Source organism: Nannospalax galili, unplaced genomic scaffold (genome assembly GCF_000622305.1).
Source record: "Nannospalax galili isolate Female #2095 unplaced genomic scaffold, S.galili_v1.0 scaffold155, whole genome shotgun sequence".
Taxonomy (NCBI): Eukaryota; Metazoa; Chordata; class Mammalia; order Rodentia; family Spalacidae; genus Nannospalax; species Nannospalax galili.
Genome location: NW_008339923.1, coordinates 9770938 through 9793554, shown reverse-complemented (window position 1 = coordinate 9793554; position 22617 = coordinate 9770938).

Below are 22617 nucleotides of genomic sequence, written 5' to 3'. Positions count from 1 at the left end.
GAAGCATGATATTGAGTTAAATGCATACATTATTAACCCTTTATTAGCCGATGATGTGTGGCGCTTCAGAGGCCTTCCAATGCATTTGTGTGGCTGGTACTCGGAACTGGAGGTACTGCACGCTATGCATTTGTCTCCTCTGTCTCATTTCCTCTCCAACTGCTCAGACTTTGTCCAATTCATCATATTACATCATTTCCATAAGAACTTGTGATGACAGCAGGCCAAGAACCAAAACTCAAAATGTCCATTTTATTCTCTTCTCTAACGACTTCCAAAAATGACTGAGACCTGTGCCCACTGGCTAAAGCACACCGTGGGCTGAGCCTTTATTCCCACTGCTTCTGTATGTTTATATTTTCCATTCCATACTCTTGTCTATGTCTACCCCGTATACACACACACACACACACACACACACACACACACACACACACTCCTCTGTAGTATACCACAGAGGGCCAGTGTATTTCTTTAGAATTTCTGATTAAAGAAGTAGAGATTTTTTCCAGAAAATTGTAGTATACCAAACCTCTAGACTGAACACTGTGGACCAACCACAGATTAAAAGTTTGACCTTGGACATATTGCTCCTTGACCCTGAGCCTCACTTTTCTCCTGTGAAACTGTGAACATTGGATTCGATAGTATTTAATTTCCTTTGCAGTACTGTGGAGTTCATATAAGCAAAATAAACTTTGCACCCCAAAAGCAGGAAGAATATTCATCTGAGGCTTAAAGTTGGAACATTTTTTTCTTTGTTCTCAAACAGCTGGAGATAATTAACAGCAAGTCAAAAGTGGTCCACAGCCCAGCTTTTGAGGTGAGACATGCTGTAGATGGCATTTCTATGAACATTGTAACATTTATTGGTTGTGAATTACAGGCAGTTGGATTTGCCAGGCCCAGCTTCAAGGACAGGAGTACTCAGGGAAGCCAGAACCCACCTGAGGGAAAGTGGCTGGTGTCTGTAACAAAGGGCTAGGAATTTCCATTGTAAATGCCACAGCAAAGCCCATAGAGGTCTGACGCTCTAGACTGAAGCTTAAGGTTTGATTTTTAATTTTGCCAGAAATAGAATGGAAGAATTTCTTTATCAGAATGTTAGTACATCATTCTCAGATCCTTGACTCCGTCTTTCTAGAGGTAAATTCATCTTTCATCCCACACAGAGGGGAAAAGGCTTCAAAATATGCCCAGTGAAACGACAACATGGCTGCTGATGATCTAAGTTTTTTATTCTTCAGAATGAGTTTTAGAAATACTCCTTTACAGTTATTTTCTGCCATTAAGTTTTTCAGATGAGATACAGGGATCTGCTGTTTCCCCTTCAGTGTACTCAGGAATAGAGTAGCGCCTGGGCTTCTCAAGCTGTGTTCATGTGTATCGAGGAAAGGCATTACATGTCCTTCTTAGTATATAAATGTTAATTTTGATACATGACCTATTGTATTAAGCATTTCCAAGTTTTGATAGAATTCTCACATATTCATGGTTGAAATAGTTGTATGTGTATGGATGTGTGTGCGTGTGTGCATGTGTGCGTGCGTGTGTTTCTGCTATGATTTGAACATGTCCTTCCAAAGTTCATCTTGACACTTAACCTACAGTGTAACAGTGACAACAGACCATGCCTTTGACAGCATGACTAAGTTTTCAGGGCCTCCCCATCATGAGTGGGATTAGTGCATTATAGAAGGGGATTCATCAAGTTGCAGGGCCTTCCATCTCTTCTGCCATGTGAGGACACAGCAAGAAGATGCCCTCAGTGAGGAGAGGACCGTCACCTGATAAAAGCTGCTAGAGCCAGCCTTGCACTTGCTAGCCTTGAGGCTCTCCTCTACCTTTCTTTTTAAGATAGCAAATGAGATTTCATGTGAAATGATCCAGTCACTAACTTTTAATCTCAAACTGTGCTTTCCACCTAAATTCCAGGTTCACAAATCCCCTTTTCTGCTGATACCTTCACATGAGGTCATCAAATTACACTCAACATGGTTGAAATTGAATTCTTGACCCTTTTCACACCTGCCCATCAAACAATTTCTTATCTTAGGAACCCTCTGGCAAACCAGTTTCTCCAGCTCCATACCTTGAATGCTTCCCAGAACAACTCATGCATGTCCCACTGCACAGCAATTCTCTCACATGTGACACATAGGAAATATATACATGTGGCTCCCCCTGCTCTTGACTTCTACTGCTGTGGTCTGGTCTCAAGCCTCAGCATCTTTCAGGAAGCTGTTGAGCCCTCTTCCTAACTGCCCACCTTCCCTCATGTCTCCTAGAGACGAACACCCTTATGTTACCCTGTGTCCTTTCTTGAGTAACCTAGCTAGGATATTATCATTCCTGTGCTCAAAACCCTTAGTGGCTTACCATATCACTAGCAGAAAATCAAGAATCTTTACAACAGCCTTCGAGGATTCATGAAATACATAAAGAATTTTAATTTCTTAAGTACATAAACACACAATATTAAAACACATGTGTTCTCATAGCACCTTTGTCCAGAATTTCAGTAGTTGTGCTAAAATTATGTGAACTCCAACATATAAATATCTGGAAAAATCCCCCAAATTCTTGGAAATTGAATACTCATCTAAAAAGTATGTGTCAAAGAGGAAGTATCAAGGGAGGTCAGCAAACATTAAAATTGAATAAAATACCCCTTTTATTGCTTAAAGCAATAGAGATAGAATTGGTTGGATTACATCTTTAGATGTTTGTCATCCCTGAAGTAATCTCTTTGTAAAGTTTTCTTTTAAATAAAATTTTAGCTACAAATTGATTTCTTAAACAGATAGAAGATTAGTAAGGTTATCTAGTTCATTTGGGGTGAATTTTACTTTAACTCTCTAATTTTCCTACTTTTAAGGAACTGTCTCATATGTTTCTAAGGTGTTAAAAATATATCAAATACAGTTGTTGGTAGCATTTCCTGATTAAAATATTTATGTATTTGTTTAGTGTGTGTGTGTATGTGTGTGCGTGCGTGCGTGCATGCTTTGTGTGTGCGCAGATATCCATTTACTGTTGTATGTGTAGAGGTCAGAGAACAACTCTTAAGAGTTTGTTCTTTCCGTAACCTTGTGGGAGCCAGAGATTGAACTTAGGTCATCATGCCTGAGTGCAAGTACCTCTCCCCACTGAGCGCCTTTCTGGCCTGCATTCCCTTATTCTTATAATTCTATATTCTCCATAAAAAGTTTTGCTTTTTTTCTATTGTTAATCAATGGATATTTTTCAGAACATCAAGCCTTGTTAATTCTTTTGCCAAAAAGTCTTTGTTCAAAAACATAGGCTGGCATTTCTCCTAACTTGTGGATGGCCAGGCTGGCATTTCTCCTAACTTGTGGATGGCCATATGAGAAACTAATTCCAGTGGGAACAAATAAGGGTTCTATTTCCTTTTTTAAATTTATTTTAATTTATGTGTATGTGTATGTCTGTGTGAGTTTATGCCACAGATTTGTGAATGCCCTCAAACTCCAGAAGAGGGCATTAGAGCCTCAAGAACTGGACTTATAGGCAGTTTTGTACCACCTAACATGGGTTCTGGGAACCCAACTCAGGTCCTTAGGAATAACAGTATGCGTTTTTAACTGCTGAGTCATCTCTCCAGTCCAAGTGTTCTGTTTTCTAAGGTATTAGTCTATGCATTCCAACCACTTCCACTTCACTTCCTTAAGGCGAAACTGATGATAACAGCAGAGGAGGACCAAACAGGCAACATCCACAGCAGTTGGTGAGCTCTCCCTTAGTTCATTAGTCCCAAGTGCTCATAGTCAGGGCACTGGGCACTGTGCACTAAAAAGGACCACAGGAGAGCTACACCTAGTAGCATAGGACCAGAGGGGCTGTAGGAAGAGGGCTTTCTGTAAGAGGCAGTGGGATTTGAGGCAGGTGATATTTGGGTAGGGCCCTAAAGCCCATTATACCTCAGATTGGGTTGAATGTTAATTGGCCCAGCCAGGTGTGAGCCTTCCTGGCTCAGTAGATAGTAAGTAGGCTTTGAAGGAACTTTGATTAGACACTTGGAGCCCCATGAGGATCACAGATCCAATGTTAGCCCTAGAAACTGAGAAACAACACTAAGTAGGTTCACCTATTACAAGAATTCCTGTGCTTCTAAGGTGCTAATCCCAATGTAATATTAAGAGGGAACACTGGTGTGGTTGTTTATGTATAGTGTGGTTTTTGAGAAGGAAAATTTTGTGGATTAGAATTTAAGGAACTTATGAAAAATAGTGCCTTGGATATATCCATCACAGAGGCTAAAGTGGTTAATTTTAGGTTAAATATCATGAGGTTAATTATTAGGTTAATAGTTATCATAAGAGTCATATAAGGAAGTAAAATGTTGCTCCTTGTTTATTAGTCAAGGTAAATACTCATTTGTGCCTTTGATCTGAAAATTCCCATTCACACTTATATCTTAAAGAACCTGTCTTCTCAATTAAGTGATATTTATTACAATAAAACTAGTTTTCTAAGATCATGTTTCACTGTGTTTTTATGGGAAATATCTGAGAGTAAAATTATAGGGTCATTTAGAAGAACAAATTCCATGAATGTGAAATCTCAGAATAATTTCATAATTTTTTTAACACACTCAGAGGAAAACTGAATTGATGATTGAAACTAACATACATTTAAGATAGCTGTGGCCAAAGTAAAGTAGGAAACTGCTTATCCATTTTGACCTCCTCTGATTTGCTGCATCTCAGCATGTGTCAGGAGGGAGGCTGTGGTACCTTAAGGAGGCCGTGTCTAGGTGGTGGTGGTGGATAGGTCACTATTGTACACTGATGAAGATTAAAGCCTGGCATCTGGTTCCAGCCACTCTCTGGCTCCATTGGCTTGTTGATTCCTGCTCTACAGTGATGTGAGGAGCCTCCACCACACACTCCTGCTGCCATGAACCCTGTTGAGCTTCCCCTTGGTATGATGGACTGATACTCTCTGAAACTGAGTCAAAGTGTTGGGAGTGACAGCTTAAGGTTTTATAGACCAGCACCACTTCCTCTTCCTTCTCTGTCTCCTGATTGTGGACACAATGTGACTGGCTGCCCCTTGCTACCATGCCTTCCCCACCATGTGGACTGTGTCCCCTAGAACTGTAAGCCCGAATAAATCCTTCCTGACTTAAGTTGCTTCTTGTCAGCTATTTTGTTACAGGAGTAAGAAAAGCAACTACTATATGAAGAAAATCTTTCCTCCCATGTGGTGTTCCTGTCAGCTCACATAAAGCACCTAATATACCTACAAAAGGTAGGGAAGGTACAAAGGTAACAGACAGCTTTATTCTCAAAAGAGATTCTGTTATAATCCTCAACAAACTCCAGGAAGGATAGAAATGGTGGTTACTCTTAATATTGGGATGTACAGGTTGAAGAAAGGTAGCAGTGTTCAGTGATTCATCCATAGTTCCTGTTAACACCTATTTTGAGGTTCCACTCTTCTGGAACCTCAGTTTTTTCTACCATATTCCCTGATCTATCTCTTTCCCCTTTGAATATGGGCTAAAGTCTCCTTTTCTTTAAGGCATTAATCTGTATTTCATTTTATCATATAAATTGTTTCATGATGCTTTAATTGATGTCTTAGTAACATTTAATGATAGACTAAGACAAATTGTCTCCTTACATCTATTAAGACCAGCGTCTTTATTTTAGAAACTCATTTACAGAACATAATTATACTTACTATCACAATACTATTTAATATGAAGTATTATGTGAATATACTTTTGGTGAAATTGCTCATGTGTTAAGTAATGAACATATAAATAATTGGAATTTATGATCACTGGGGTACTTTAGAGTTCAGAGCATTTTGACCTATTGTGGTTTTTCCCATTGAGATTAGAGAATCGTCTAGCACTGTAATAAACTTAGACAGTGTTTTATTTAATAATAATGAAGAGTCCAAAATTATTTTTCCTTTAGAAAAATTATGTGGTGCTATAAAGTCAAAAGTAGTGTGTTACCATTTTATAACTTAGAAAACAAACCTAACACATGTTAGGAAAATAATAGTGTACATCATGGTAGAGCAGGGGAGAACCAATGATGGCATGAGCATTAGAGCCTGTGAAAGAGGAGGTCAGGAAGGAAATGACTCCTTGAGGTGCTGAGGGAGATTTGCGGGTGGGGTAGGAGGCAGGCACATCCTTGTGAATCACCCGATCTAGTCTCAGGGCCTTGGGAGATTTTTGTGGTTTTCCTAAATTTTTTCCCAGGAACTTGGCATTGACCTCCATATTGTCCAAGGGAGTCTTCAATCCCTGGTCACAAGGCAGGATAAGGACACCATGTCCAGAAAAGTAGGGCATGTGGACCTCCCAGGGATGAGGGCAGAAAACATAACAGTGCCTCAGAACTTCAATGGTTCACTCTTCAATGCCAACAAAGGAAAATTCTGGAAAGAGGTGAGGGTCTTGATGCCACCCTGCAGAAACTAACCTGAGAGGCAGCATGGGATGCTTCAGGTAAAGTCTCGCTGTGCCAGGTACCCTCTGGATTAACTTGAGGAAGTGTTTTTCCTCGTCCTCTCTGATTTTCTTCTTAAACACGGTGATATGATAAGTAGGAGATGGGGAGATGGTACAGATGCTGTGACCTGGCATATAGGGAGAACGTCATTGATCACTGGATGATTGGTAAGTTCTTATGGTTATGACAGTTCCAAGTAACATGAGGTACTGCCAGGGACATGAAGAAGCACAGAAATGACCCAGGCCTTGAGAGGCTACCGTCTCCCAGGGAGAATTACATGCAGGCTGACTCAGACATGTACTGTGTAGTCAAATCAGGATACTCTGACAGCAAAAATATACAAGACTATTGGTTATATCACTATACTAGACATCAGTCAGGACTGTCCCGGCAAACTCAAGCATGTGGTCTTCTTGAGTCACAAGCAAAGACTCCTGCTCTCCTAGACCAGGCTGGGCCTCCTGCCAATGACCTTCCTAACCATCATCACATTACATGGAGCTGCTTACTAATGCTCTGTCAAATGTAATCCCAAACAGAGCCTTGCTCAGGCTGGCACATGGCATAGTAATGAGATCAGAAATGCCTTCACTTAGTTGTTTATCCCAACTGCAGTTAAAGAATTATCTATTGAACAACATTATAACATTAACAGTAAATGACACCCACACGAATCAGTGATTAAGATCCCAATTATGCACACCCACATGTGCTCTCTCTCTTGCACATGTGCATGCACACACACACACATCAACTACTTCTAAGCATGGACTCATTTTCTTTGGTATGAAGTGACACGTCTAGTAGAAGCGTGTGAGGTCAGTTCCCTGAGTGAGTCTTACAATGATGTTGGCCGGGAACACTGTTAGTCAAGAGAAGACTCCTGAAGGAAATGCAATCATTTATATATCATTTATCCATGTATTTATTAACAATCCCATCATTTATAAGTAAAGTACCTCTGGGAATCAAATGTTATGATAGGGACAGTGAATACAAAAATGTAAAAATCTGGCTTTTTATCCCTGTAGGGAAAAATCATAATAAGCAAGGGAGAGAAACAAGACAGCCAGCAAATAACCAATCACAGCAAAAATTGATACATTTGATAAAAGAATGCACAGTACGGTGGTGCATACCCATGGAGTAATACTAGCATTTGGAAGGCGGAGGCAGGGGGATGATGAGTTCAAGGCTAGTCTGGGGTTACACAGCAACTCCTTGTCTTAAACTGTGCACAGACACAGACAAATACACAGATACACACACACACACACACACACACACACACACACACAGAAGGAGAGGGAGAGGAGGAAAGAGAGAGAACTTGGGGATCCTAGAGTGTTCAGCTGATTTTGTGCATATATGGAAGTATGTATATAGCTATATATATATATTCCTCCTTTATAATTTTGAGAGTCTATTTTTCTGATCATTAGATTAGAATTAAGCCAGTGTTATAATGTTATACTTACCTGAAACAGGACTATCCAGAGAAATAGGAACAAAAGAATGGAGGTGTATTTGCCTATGTGTGCATGTTCGAGCTGGCTTGTGTAACCGTGGAGACTGAGGAATGTCATGTTCTGTGCGAGGGCCTGAGAATCAAAACACCTGATGGGGTCAGCTCCAGTATCTGAAGGCAAGATGAGAAGGCCATTGTAGAGCTTGGAGGTCATTGGCACACAATGAAATCTCTGCTGTTCAGCCTCTTGTTTTATCTAGGCCTTCAAGGGACTTGATGAGGCCTGCCCACATTGGGAAGCACAATACTGTACTCACTCCAGTGATTTAAATGTAGTTTTAATTCAGAAACACTAATCCCCGACCCCTTACACGCAGATACTGTTTAATAAAATATCTTGGCTCAGTTGGGTTGATACATAAAAATAATCACCACATTAATCCATATGTGCAATGAAATCTTTTTGAAGACATTTTCCATTATGCTCACACATCAGCAGATGACCTCCAGTTTTCCTAAATGATGGATTCGTTATTAAGGATTGCTTTTACTGTTAAGATTTTTTTCTGTGTTTTTGGGTTGAGGCTAGAGATCTCTTGTTACAGAATTTAGTATATAACGGGTTCAAAATCCAAGCCTTTTGACCTTCCAATATTAAACAACTAAATGTAGAAAAGAACTACCATCACTCAGGACATCAAAAGCATGTTGTTAAGCAATATGTAAACATATTGTAAAACAATCTGTACACAGATTTTCCAACCTGTGAAAATGCAATAAAAAGCACAACACGTTTTGGTCATTTTATTAAATGAAAAATAGTTTAAGTTCCAACTATTAAACAGCACTTGGAATGTTGAAAACACAGATAGTTCGACAGAGCCCATATGTTCATGGGCACACTCTGCATTGCACAGTTCTGTGGGCTTGCACAAGTACACACAGTCGTGCATTTAACATTCAGGTTATCTTTTCCTCTCCCCAGATGCCTGTGTTCCACTTATTCATTCTTTGCTTCCTCCCTGCAAATTGCTGGCAACCACCAACCTTCGTGCTGCCTCCACCACTATGCCTTTTCCAGAAAGTCATATATTTACAATCATACACTTAGATCTTCCAGTTTTATCAGCGTTCTGGTAAATTTACTCATATTAATTTCATACATATTTTCATAGATTCGAACCAAAGTGTCTCTTCTGTTTTTCTTCTTTGGTGCTAATGCAAATGGTATTGTTTTATTTCAAAATGTAGTTTAATCATTGCTATAGGAAAGCAGTCAACTTTGGGGTTTAATGTTGTCTCCTGTAACATTAATACAATCACTAGTTACAAAAATATTTTTTTTGCTTTTGGCGTTCTACATAGACATTCGTGTCATCTGCAAATACTGAACATTATTTTTAATCATCTTACAACCCAGAAGCCATCCTGTCAGCCTGTTACAGCCTCCTGCAGTGTTGCCATTAATTTAGCAACTGATCTATTAACTCAGCCATTGAACATGATGCTTAATAGCAATGAATGAAGCAAGCTGGAACTGAGTTGGAAGCTTCCTCCCTGCTAGCTAGCTTTCACAGTACCTGCAGATGCTGTGCTGTGCAGGCTGCTGAGGGAGATGAAGCATCAATGTTCTTATATGTGAACTCTGTATATCACAATTCTAACCTGTCAGGCAAGATATGCCATCCGATGCAAAAGTGGCATGACAGCTACTGGGGGTAACCAACCATTTTTAGATTGCATTTAAGGCCTGCTATACAGGAGGGAATGCATGCTTCGTACTATAATTCTGGTAAAAACTTTATGTTAGGAGGTCATAACCGCCCTCTCTCTGGGAGGGGGGGCATGGACCTCATTATTGTTGTTTAGATAAATGGCCATGGTACCTAACTGAAGCCTAAATATTTATGATTATACCCGTAGACAAGTGCTACTCTAACCCCTAATCAGAGGAACATCTCATTGCAGTGAACAACAGTGAACACAGACATTCATGGTTTATCAAGAGGCTTAGCATGCATAATGGTTGAGTGCTCAGCCTTAAATAGGGCATTTATACCACCCTTCAGCCCCCATCTAAGGCTTAGGGAACATTGCAGAAGATGGAGCAGAAAGAATGTAAGAGCCAAAAGACAGGCAGAAGAGAGGTGAAATGTCATGTTCAGGGCAGGACACAGTCATTGCAATCATGATCTCATAGCAGCTGTGGTTGTCTGCCTGGTCCTGCCCAATTTGGGCCTGTTAATAGCCAATCATGAATTAAGAAGGTGCTCATGAATTCTGACCCTTGCCTGCTGAACTAGGAGCAAATGATGGAGAGTGTGGAGGGGAGTATTTGCCTTCAGCTGTGTCTAAAACCCTGTAAGCACTCTTGGCCATACCGATAGTCCTAGTTAAAATCAGTGGGTTACAAAACAAAGAGGTAAGTGTGGGAAAGGTACCTGTAGGGAGGAGGGAGACTGATAGGAGTAAGAGAGAAATAAGGGAGTGTGAGGGTGAGAGTAAAGAGAATGCACTACATACATGTATGAAATTGACAAAGAGCCAGTTTAATCAATTAAAAAACTGAAAAAAAACCTCCAAAAGGTGGTATGAACAATCAACATCATATGACATGAAGGCTAATTAAGGATTGCTTTTAATAATGTGTGCAATGCAACTGATGCTTACAATTCAACATATAAAGTTTTATACACATATGAATAGTTTCTGTCTAATAGAACAGAAAACTTCAAAGTTTCATAGTGTGGTGGAGATTATCAGTTTTGTGTTGAACTAGGCAGTATTACCCTTCCATAAACATCATGGTCTGTTAGATGTACTTTTAATGGGTTGCCACATCTTTGACAGATTCCCTTTGTATCTACACATATGCCACAGCTTTACCCTTTTAAATTGTTTGGTTTTATTATATTTATTTATTCATTTGTGTGTGGGGGATAGATGCATGTGGAAGTCAGAGGACAACTATTAGGAATCGGTTCTCTCCTTCTACCATGTGGGACCCAGGGATCAAACTCAGGTTATCAGACTTGGTGGCAAGTGCCTTTATCCACTGAACCATCTCACTGGCCCAACTTTACTCTTTTAAAACTTACAGTTTAGATTTTAGAATCTACCCATGTAGGTTCACCTGATGACCCAGGTGAATCACATTCCAACATGCGCTCATCCTGTGACGAGAACCTTGCAGCTGTTGTCTCTTCTTGACTTCCTGACTGAATCACAGGGTGTTGCAACCTCAACTTTGTTGATTTTCTTTGGGTTTGTCTCTTTCTTGCCTAGTACTTTTATTTTCCTTTGTTTATTATCACGTATGGCTGGTTCATTCTTTCTACTCATAACAGTAATGTTTGGAAATCTGGTTTTATGATTTGGCCAACTAATAGCATCTGTTGGATTGGAAGATGTAAATATTACCTTTGTTGGCTACCATATGATAAAGGATGATTTTTGTAAGTTTTTAAAAAATATTTGTCTGGTTGTCTATTTGTGAGTTCAAATGGATTAAGAATTTGTGATCCTTGGGAAGGTGAGAGAGTCTTTGAGGCTTGGCTTGATGAATTTTTATGTTTCTATATTACTTTTTACCTACAGCTGAAGTTGTAGAATTTTTATGTTTCTATATTACTTTTTACCTACAGCTGAAGTTGTAGAATTAGAACTATAAACTAACATAGTGGCCCTTCCCTGAAATACCAGCTACTGTTGCAGAATTTGTAAAGGGAAGGTCATGAGCGGAGCAACCTGTGCAACCAAGAAAGACCCTGTTGCAAAACAAACAAAATTATTAATAAGTCCCTGTGGATGGGTGTGTCTATAATTTGGGACAGCCTTTATCAATCATTTTGTGAGTGTAAATATTTTCTTAGTGTCAGATGGTATTAACACATTAGACAGGAATGTTTCTTCAGTCAAAGAAGATGTGTTCTGGTTGTAGAAATAATCACTTAATAAACATGAATAAAGAAAAAAAGAGAAACACTCAAAGAAAGAGAACTTCTAATACTTTTAATGTGATACAGTTATAGGAACATTCATTTCTTATAACAATTTCTATTTCTGAAACATTTGAAAACATCTAGGTAGTTAAGATTCTTCTATCAGTAAGGTTAAGAGCAAAAGCACGTTTGCAAATAAGGCATGTTCTCCTACAGTAAGTTATTCCTTATCTGGTCCAGGAGAGTAGAGGGGCCATGTCTTAAAGCATCTGATTCCTTTAGAACAGGAGGGAGGAATGAAAAGCAGAACTCAAATGGACAGATACAGTTGCAGGTTTTCAGAAAGAGAATTCTCATTCACTTTAATTTGTAACAGCAAGTCTGAAAGAGACAGTAAAATACATTAAAATGCTTTCAATTTTGGCTCACTTTTGATGGATAAGAAGAAGAAAATTGTGAAATTCTCACTGCTAGATATTATATTAAAACTTGAACCTGGGTTTCTCTCTGTTGAGATGATAAAATTATCTTAGAATTCTTTGTTTTTTAGATAGTCTCTCTGTAGCCCTAGGTGTCCTTGAACTTGCTATGCAGACCAGGCTGACCTTGATCTCACAGAGATCTGCCTGCCTCTGCCTCCTGAGTCCTGGGCTTGAAGACGTGTGCCAGCACAACCTCCTTATCTTAGAATTCTTAATAAGAAGTAAGAAAAGCATTTTTTAGCCTTTTCCACAATCTGCTTGATGAGACTAAATAACACTAGCTTTGTTTATGGTCTTATTGAACATTTACCAGTTTTGTGTCTAGCCAGTATTAAGATAGGGTCTCACTCTGTAGCCATGAACTCACAGCAGTCCTTCTGCCTTACCTCCCAAGGAGGAGTAAGCCATGATGTCCAGCCAGCATCCTTGGCTTGATAAATGCCTCTGATAAGGTGCTTTTTGAACTATCCATGACTTTTATTGGCTCCTTCTTTAATAAGCCAAATAAAAATCTTCAATACAAGTTCATTTTATTTTCTAGAGACACATTGTATTTTGGAAATTATACTTTAACATTTTATTACTATTAGTAATATACTAATCAAGAAGGAATTAATTACATAGTGGTTCAGTGGTAGGGTGCTTACCTGGCAAGTGCAAGGCTGACTCTTGGTTTCCTGCCTCAGTAGTAGGTCACAACCTGAGGCTGGGTTCTTTCTGGCCATACCATACATCGGGCAGAGTAGTGGGGCTGATGGTCCAGCAGAGTGAGGAGCAACTCAACTGAGGCTAGACTGAGGTTGTGCAAAGAAGGACTAGTAAGAGAGATGCTATGTATGGAAGCTCTGGCAGAGCCTGGGCATCCTGTACACAGCCAGCCCAACCTCCTCACATGAGTTTTGTGGAGGCTGGAACTATCCAAATTGTTTATGAGAATAAACCAGATAAATGCTGTATTTTAATTTGCTCCTATGTTGATGGGTTCTAAGAGTATTAGAGTTCATGAAAGGTACATGATTTGATTATTGTTAGTGACTTTGAAATCATTTCCTTGACATGACTACAAGTGAAATGTAAATAAAATATACAAGACCTGGGAAATAAACTTACAGGGCTTGAGAAACTCTTGAAATTTAACAGGATTCACAAGACCCTCCCCAAAGTTAGGTGAGCAGTGATGGCTGATGAGCAGAGGACACTTTTCCACCAGCTGAGCTGTCCACAAGTCCACAGACGGAGTACAGGAAATGCAGCTTTTATTAGTGGACACCCATGTTGGGAGGAGCTTTTTGGCGATGCAGATGCTTTTGAGTCATAAACTCACTGGTTCACTAAACTAGACTTAATGTGGTATTGTTTCTTTAGTCTGCTGCCACTGCCTACCTGGGGTGAGGAGATGTTTGTTAACATCTTCCCAAGAAAAGAAACACAATAGCAAGACTTCCTGAGATTCAGTTTCTCATCTGTGCAAAATGAGGCCAACTTCCTGTGTCACAGAACTGTTATGAGGATTCCATGAGTTTACACATGCACGTCACATGTGTCACATATGCTATACAATGGCCAATGTTAGCATTTCACTTTCTATGAGCTCAGAAGTATTCTACATGCTTTTCAATGCAGATGTCCTATAATCATCACAGTAGCCCATGAGGATATAAAATTATCTCCATATCATAAATAAGATGTTATCCAAAGCCCTGCTATTTTGTCCCGATGCAGTTAGAATTTGAACTCAGTACTGTGGGAGACAGGCTTGAGCCTAGGGTGAAAGTCTATTGACAGCCATACAGCAGGCCTGAGGCAATGGGCCGGACCACTGAAAGACAGGCTTGAGCCTAGGGTAAAACTCTTATTGACAGCCACACAGCAGGCCCAAGGCAAAGGCCGGACCACTGGAGCCACAAGGAACGCCTTGTGACATTTGCTCCCATTGGCAGATCATGAGACTGATGCCTGGAGCTTGCCACTGCCTAATCACCACCCTTGGAATTCCAAATTGCAGCACTTAGATATTGCAACAGTCAGGGTCACGTGGGTTCCAGGAATCCAGGCTCTGTAATCTGAAACCCATTATGCTAATGGAGCATCCTACCTGCTGTTCTGTGATAGGACGTTAAATCTGTTATGCTAATAGGATGCTAAGTCTGTTATGCTGATAAGGTATCCTACTTGCTGTGCTGTGATTGGACCACTACCCCTATATAAGTTTGTGCTTTCCTGCAATAAAGCAGACCTGTGTCACTGAACCTGGTTTCCTGTGTCTTAATGTGGCTCGGCTGACACAGTCTCCTCACCAGCCTTGGGGTCCGGGACAGGGCAGAAGCTGTGACAGGAGGCAGCACAGGGCAAGCAGAAGAACTACCTCAGTACCAGGCAAGCAGAAGAGCGACCTCAGCCCACGACAGGCAGAAGAGTGGCCTCAGCCCAAGGCGAGCAGAGGAGCAGCCTCGACACCATGAGAACGAAGGAGCGGCTGCCACTGGCGGTGACAGCACAGTACCACCTGTACATCCATCCCTTTCCCCACATAATGTCACTGGAGGCTGGTCAGCACTTTGTGAGGACTGGCTTGAACATGAATGGGGATGCCCAAGCTAACAGAACAGTGGCATGGCAGGACTGTGACCACACAAACAATACTACCAGAAAGTTGAACCTGGTCCTCAATACCCAGCTCCTCCTTTCTAGAAGTCTTTGCTAACTATTATTTTCTGACATTTGGCTTTTGACAATTGACTTTACAATTTGTGTCTTTTTCTCCAACATAAATTTGTACCAAATTGAATATGTTCTTTCAAAGACAAAGAACACATGGAAATTTTGACAAATTTCTAGAGAGGATCTGACCACACCTGCTCTTGCTGGATGTAACGTATCTCTCAAACCTATATATCAAGTTTGTCCCCAGGGCAGAGGTAGAAGGAGGTTTAGTGGACCTTTAAAAAGGGGGGCCTAGAGAGAAGTCCATAGATCACTGGAACCAAGTCCTCCTAGGCTGTTGTGGGACTCTGTTCCCAGTCTCTCTCTCTGCTTCCTGGCTGAAGATGTGGACACTTGTTCTAACCCACCCTCCTGCTATGATATGCTGTCTTTCTAGTAGCCCAAACCCATGTAACTTTCTGGTTTAGGTTTAACCTTCCAGAAGTATGAGCTGAAATAAGCCTCTTTTTACTTTATAAGTAGCTTACGTCAGGAATTTTCTTATGGTGATGGGAAGCCAACTAATACAGAAGTGTAAACAATAGTGTGAAAAATCTTAAACAACAGGTTGCACATATGAGCCCACAGTGGCAGTTCTACTTCATGTCACTGTGCACAGAATATCAACACCTTTTAAGAAGTTCAGATATAATATTCATGGTTTGAAAATGGCCCCAGACTGAAATGTTGGCATTTGAGGGGAGTCCTCATGCTTCACAGTAGAGCCAGGCAATGTGGTTCAGGTATGGTACTTGGCCAGCCCTTACCCCACCATCCATTTCAGCACAGTATTGTCAGAAGAGGTCTAGTGATGAGGGATACTCTCATGCACAGCCTGTATATAGCTGGTATAAATGTCACAAGATGAGCAGAGAGGACACCACTGGTCTTGTTACTAAGGTCCTGACTTTGGGATTCTACCTCATCTGAGAGCTTTTGTTTTTACAATGCTATCTTTTCTTTGGCGGATTCTCTGTATCCCTGTTCTTGTTACTCAAATCATAAATAATTCCTCCTCTTTTAACTCCAAATGTAGTTAAACTGCCATCTATTTCCTCCCTAGAGCTGGCTTTCAGCTGCAGTCTCAATGCTCCTGATGCCTTTCCTGGCTCCCACATACCTTAGGATGTAGAGGAAGGATTGTAGTAGTTTGATCTTCAAATCAAGTTATTTTTTGTCATGGAAAACTGCTTTTAAGGTGAAGTTGGCCTTAGCAGTGGCAGATCCTGTTTTCGTTGTTCATCCATTAACTCACATCCTTTTGGAGCAGAGTTCTCTTCTGTTCATCTCTCTTCAAGTATCCCCACTCTTAGCCCATGCAAGACCAGAGCCTTCCTGCCTTCCTGTAAACTTTGCTGGTTCTGACTGCTGGCCTACCTAGACTCGCACCTCCTGCCTATCCCTAGGCTCCTGGTATGTCTGTCCCCCCTGTGGGAAAGACTGGTCAGATAGAAGCCTATGAAAAAAGAGGCTGAATGCTTTAATTGGCATATATTTATGCAATAAATATCTGTGTGAAAAATGCTTGGGGCTGGAGAGAAGGCTCAGTGGTTAAGAGCATTGGCTGCTCTTGTAGAGGACCTGGGCTTGATTCCCAGCACCCACATGGCAGCTAACAATCATTGGTAACTCCAGTTCCAGGGGATCCAGCACCCTCTTCAGACCTTTGCAGGCATTACATGACATGGGTGCACCTACACATGTGCAGACAATACACTCATAGACAAAATAAAAACAATAAATAAAATATTTTTTAAATATCTAGGGTAGGGGCTGGAGAGATGACTTACTGGTTAAGAACACTGCGTGGTCTTTCAGAGAGGATCTGATGCCCTCTTCTGGCCTCCATGGGCATTGCACAACACAGTTGCACTTACATACATGCAGGCAAAGCACTCATACACACATAATCAAAATAAATCAAAATAAATTAGTTTTTTAAATCTAGGGAAATGTTTTACAAAATGTCTTATATAGACTCATGCCATTTGTGTATTAATATAAGTTATAGAATCACAGAAAGAGAAATCTTGAATAACATGTCAAATTATAAGCAGCAAAGATCTGTAAATGTGGGAAGATAATTGATTTTCATTTTCTTCTTTATGTATTCCTAATTAATCTTCATTTAATTAGAGGTAATAACAAGCTTTCCAAAATGTCAATAGTATTTAAAGGAAAAGAAAATTAGGAATTAGAAAAATACAGCAATGACCGGCTAGAGAAAACACCCATGTCAGAGGGCTGTGGGGGTTATTGATCTTAACACTTATTGTGACTTAGTAGTCTTACTGTCCCAGGGTCAAGTCAAGTATGCATTCCTAGCGTGGCTTAGAACTAATGCCAGCATGGGGTGCAGGTAGAGGCTTTTAGCTGTATTAAGGGGATGCCACTACATTAAATATTTAAAATGCTCCTTTATTTCCATGAAGCATGAAAAGAGTAACATATTCTATCATGCAGAACGAAGGCTTGTGAACTGAACTGCGAGCCACTGAGGCACCAGAGTTTATTCCAACATCATTCCCAGAGTGTTTCTAGAAAAAACAAAGCAAAGGAAAAAGAAAGAAAAAATGGTATGAAATCTTTACTTATAGCCCAAACGATGGACCAAAGAGTGAAAATGTTTCACACAAGACTCCTAGATTGCTTTACACAACAATATGATTAGATCTTCTTTATCAGGAATTGATTCATCTGGTAATTATTTTTAATCAATTTTGTGATAAATTACGAATGTACTTTAGGAACTTAAATCAACTAATGATGTCAGGTTGAAGCCTCTCGGAGGTGGAATGCCTGGTGAAGGTGGGAGAGGGTATGAGTATGACATTCTGGGTCTGAAGAAGAGCTCCATCCCAGATTCCTCCCACTGCCTTATCTGACCAGAAGCAAAGCTAGGGCTACAAGGTTATGACAGTTGGAGTCTATCTCCTATAGGGAAGTCAGGCAACACACTGGGGAACAGAAGAATCAAATAGGTTACCCCAAGAAAACAGCAGTGATGTGATTTGAAGTTCATCTTGAGGACCTGGACACAAAGCCACATACTTTGTTTCAGAAATGACAGAGAATAAAATGATAGAATTGTATAGTAAGCTTTGTGTTAAAAGGCCTCAGTATGAATAATTTAAACTTTCTTCATGGATGTGTAATTCATGAGGTTTTACAACAGGATTTCCTCAACAATCAAAAGTCTGTGTACAAATATTTTATTTGCTTCTGGAAACAACTTCAGAAGTGCCTTGCTCTCTTAGCCTGAGGTCACCTGAGTGGCTGGTAAAAGCAGTGTTCTGAGTGCTTTCATTATAGGCTTCTACATTCCCTATGCTGTGTCCCTGGTTTCCAAGGATGCTCCTTTTGCCTTGTTTTTGTCATTTAATATTTGCATCAACTTTCACAAGACAGTCTTCGGATACATTAATATGTATGTTACATACACATGTAACTGCATGTGTTCTTAGCCATGAGCCTCCTGGATCATGATCTTGATCTTCCACAATATTTTTCAGCCTCTGCCAATATCATATCCAACTGAGAGACAAGGTCATCTGACTAAGCCTTCAGAATCCCAATCTTTCTAAAGCATCTGTCCCTATCTGCCACTTTTTAGAGAGTCTATAAGCCAGCAGTAAGATGCCACAGGACACTGACCTCCTTCTTAGAGCTTCCCTTTATCCCCAATCCTTGTCTTTTGTTCTTTATTCTTTTTATAAATAGTGCTTCTTCACTCAGAAATATCAAGAATTATTCATGAAGGTAGGGAAATGGAGTTAATATATCCTGGAGAAATGTGTGAGTGCCAAATTTTATTGAGGTCTCCTTGTTGGTATATCTTTGTATAATTCTGTGAATGTGCTAGGATTGGAAATCTAACTCTTTATACACTGATCTAGAAATGCAATTTTAGCTAATTCATAGCTCCACATGGTATGTTTCCTTTTCACTGAATGACCCAGTCAGTGGTCACAAATGACCTGGTCTAAAGGTCTGTCAAACATAGAGCTCAGGAATGTATCTGAACCTGGCTGTGCTGGCTGGCCGCAAAACAGGCTGAGGGTGATGGGTGGAAATTCAGTTCTTGCTTGCTTGCATGCTGGCTGGCATGTTGCATAGTGTATAACTTTTAGATAAGTCAGTAGGTTGGATTCTGGCATAGGAACCCACAAGATGGACCCAGGATGGGTGATTTAAAGAAGATTATAAGTTTATCAGACAGAAAAATGAGAAGCGAAAGTGATATCATGGCCCTGAGCTCAGAAAACCTTGGGTCTATTTTAAACATTGCTTATTCTGAATGTTGGGTCCTCAGCAAAACACAAGGCAAGCTTCTGTCATTACCTTATCTCCCATATTGAGAGTAATGATTGAGATCATACATTTGAAAGTATCTAGTTGCTTAGAGATTATTAAAAATGTACAAGAGGCAAAAGATTGAAGAAAGCTCTACAAAGTTTCATATAACATGTCAGGATCATCCCAGCCTTTCTTATATTTGTGCATGTGCCAGATAAAGCTGCTCACTAACAGTGGCTTTTGAATTACTAATAATTTATTTGCCCAAGTAATACTTAAACACAATTACCTTGATTTATTTCAGCATTGCAGATAAGGCTCAAATTTTCTCAGGTAAGTTCTGACCATTTCCATTTAGCAAAGGTTACTGTGAATTCCCGGTCTTCCTTCTCCAGCCCTGTATAAGATGATGTGAATCTCAGAAAAGCTTTTTATAAATATTTATTTACTTATATGTGTGTGTGATCGTGTAAAAGTAGGGGAGGAAGGCGGTACGTGGGCATGTATGTACGCAGGAGCCAGAAGAGGACATCAGGTATCCTCCGTCAGCCTCTCCCTATTCTTTTGAGGCAGGATCTCTTCATAACCTGGGGCTAGAGTTTTCTCAGCTAGGCTAGAAGCCAGCAAGCCCCAGCAATCCTCTTTTATCCACTCCTGTTAGAGCTAGGTTTGCAGTGTGTAGGGGACACCATGCACACCAAGTTTGTCACGTGGGTGCAGTGGTCTAGCATCATTCTATTCCTCTGACAAACACCATGATCAAAAACAATTTGGGGAGGAAAGGGTTTATTTGATTAACACTTCCAGGTCATAATCCATCACTGAGGAAAGTCAGAGCAGGAACTCAAGCAGGGACTGAAGCTGGATGGTTTACTGGCTTATGCTCAGTCAGCCTTCTTATATTATCCTGGCTATCTGACTCAGTATGGTGCTTCCTGCAGTGTACTCAGCCCTCCTATATCAATTGGCAGTCATGACAGTGCCCACACAGACATGCCCCTAATGGGCCAATGTGATAGAGGAAATTCAGTTCTTCAAGTAAGTTTCCCTTATGTCAAGTTGACAATAAAAACTAACCAGGAAATGAAGCAAACACTGTTGCTGAGCTATCTCTTTAGCCCCAGAAAAGCTTTAATAATCATGTGTTTTCAACAACTATTATCAAATTATAAAAATATATTCTGATGCTCTATATATAGCTCAGATGCTTGAGGGAAACTGAGTCTAGCCCTAGCTCCCAAAAATATACAGATAAGTAGATAATATAATACTAACATAATAATATGATTATACAATAAGTAGTATAATATATTGATAAGTGATATTTTATTAATACATATTACTCCTCTTTTTATTTAATAAAAAAAGCCTACTCACATGTTGCAAAGATGCCCTTTCTCGAGCTTATCTGCCTTGAACTATGTGCTATTTGTATTACAGTTTATCTCTTGCCTTCTGGCAGTTTTCATTTGGTCATTTTAGTGATTATTCTCTTGAGCAATCTCATAATAGATACATGATATGGATAGCTTAAGTTGTGAACTTGACTCAACCTAGAATCACTTGCGAAGAGCCTCAGTGAGGGATTGTCTAGATCAGGCTGGCCCGTGGGCATGTCTGTGGAGGACTGTCTCACGTTAATTGATGTGGGAAGACAAAGCCCACAGTGGCCACACCATTCCCTAAGCAGGGTCCTGAACTGTATAAGTGGAAAACGTATCTGAGCACAAACAGACAAACAAGTAAACATTCATTTCTTTCTGTTCCCAACTGTGGACGGCATTAGCTATTTTAAGCTCTTGCCTTGACATCCCGTCAGCGATGGCCTGTAGCCTAGAATTGAGGCTGAAATAAGCCCCTTCTCTTTAAGTTGGTTTTATCAAGGAACAGAATTTCACAGCAACAGAATTTCTGTAGATAAGGCAAGAACAAGTTTGGGGGCGGAGGGTATGGCTGTTTTGAGGTAACAGATACTGCTGGAAATTCTCAGTGTCTGTGCCAAACCTGACCCAATAGTAACAACTCAGAGCTGTGGATTTTCTGCGCCCTTACCTGCATCGATGGATTACAGTTGTTTTCCCAATCTGATAAGTGAAAACAATTGAATCTCCTTCTTGTTTTATTAAGCATGTCTTTGTTGACTGGCAAGTTCAATACATGTTTTTTTTGCTTATTGATTATTCATATTGCTTCTTAAGTGGTCTTTCTGTCCATATACCCAGCCCTTATTATGATCGGGCTATTGATTTTCATCTTAAGATCGAACTGGAGATTTTCTAATGTATCCTGATAGACTCTTTTGTGGTATCTATGACTCTGTCACTACAATCCTCTTTTTATGTTCTTTCTTTTTATGTTAGACAGAAACAAGAGTAATGTTTTGTAAAACTGTGGAGCAAGTATCCTCACAGGGACACATTTAACAGTGTACAGATGATAGTACTTGGTGATTAAGACCTCCCTCCTCATATACACGGGGTACATTTTAAAAGTGTTCAGTCTGTAGGGAGTTCAGATTTCTATTCTCTCCTATGATCTAGGAACCTTGTTTAGATGAACACAAATGATGTATTTGAGCTTGAATCGTTTATGACAACATTTTCAGGATACAAGTAAGTTGCAGTAATGTGGCTTTTAAAAGTGCTGAAGTCATGGAAACATGATTAGTCTTGAAATTGCCCTCATGCATTTACCGTGTGTGGAAATAGCTACAATGAAATACAGTAAATGAATTTTGTCATAAAATAGGTAGAAAAAATTGTCCAAATACAAACTGGAGGAGGAATCAGTGAGTTGTCAGCTCCAAGCAGAATTATCCTGGCAGTGAAACAGAGCATCAAATCTGTGACCATCAATACTCTGCATCAGAATCACCCATGGTGCCCTTAGCAAAGAAGATTATGTGGCCCACTCCTGAGATGCCAGTTCATGACTCCTGATCAGAACACATCTGCTTTTGTCAAACTGGACATCTGTGACCAGCTACCTTCTGACTATACCCCTTGTCATCATTTGGCTGGTGAATCAACGAATAGATAAACAACTCACAACTTACTTTTCCACCTAACCAATCTCTCCCAACTAAACTATGAAAAACCCTGTTTTCTTCCAATGTCTAGAACTGACCCCTGGGTTGAATTTAACAGGCCTCTGTTGTAGCCTTCATAATGCAGTCAGGTCCTAGTCCTGTGACAATTCAATAATATCTTTTGCATGTGTCCTCTCTT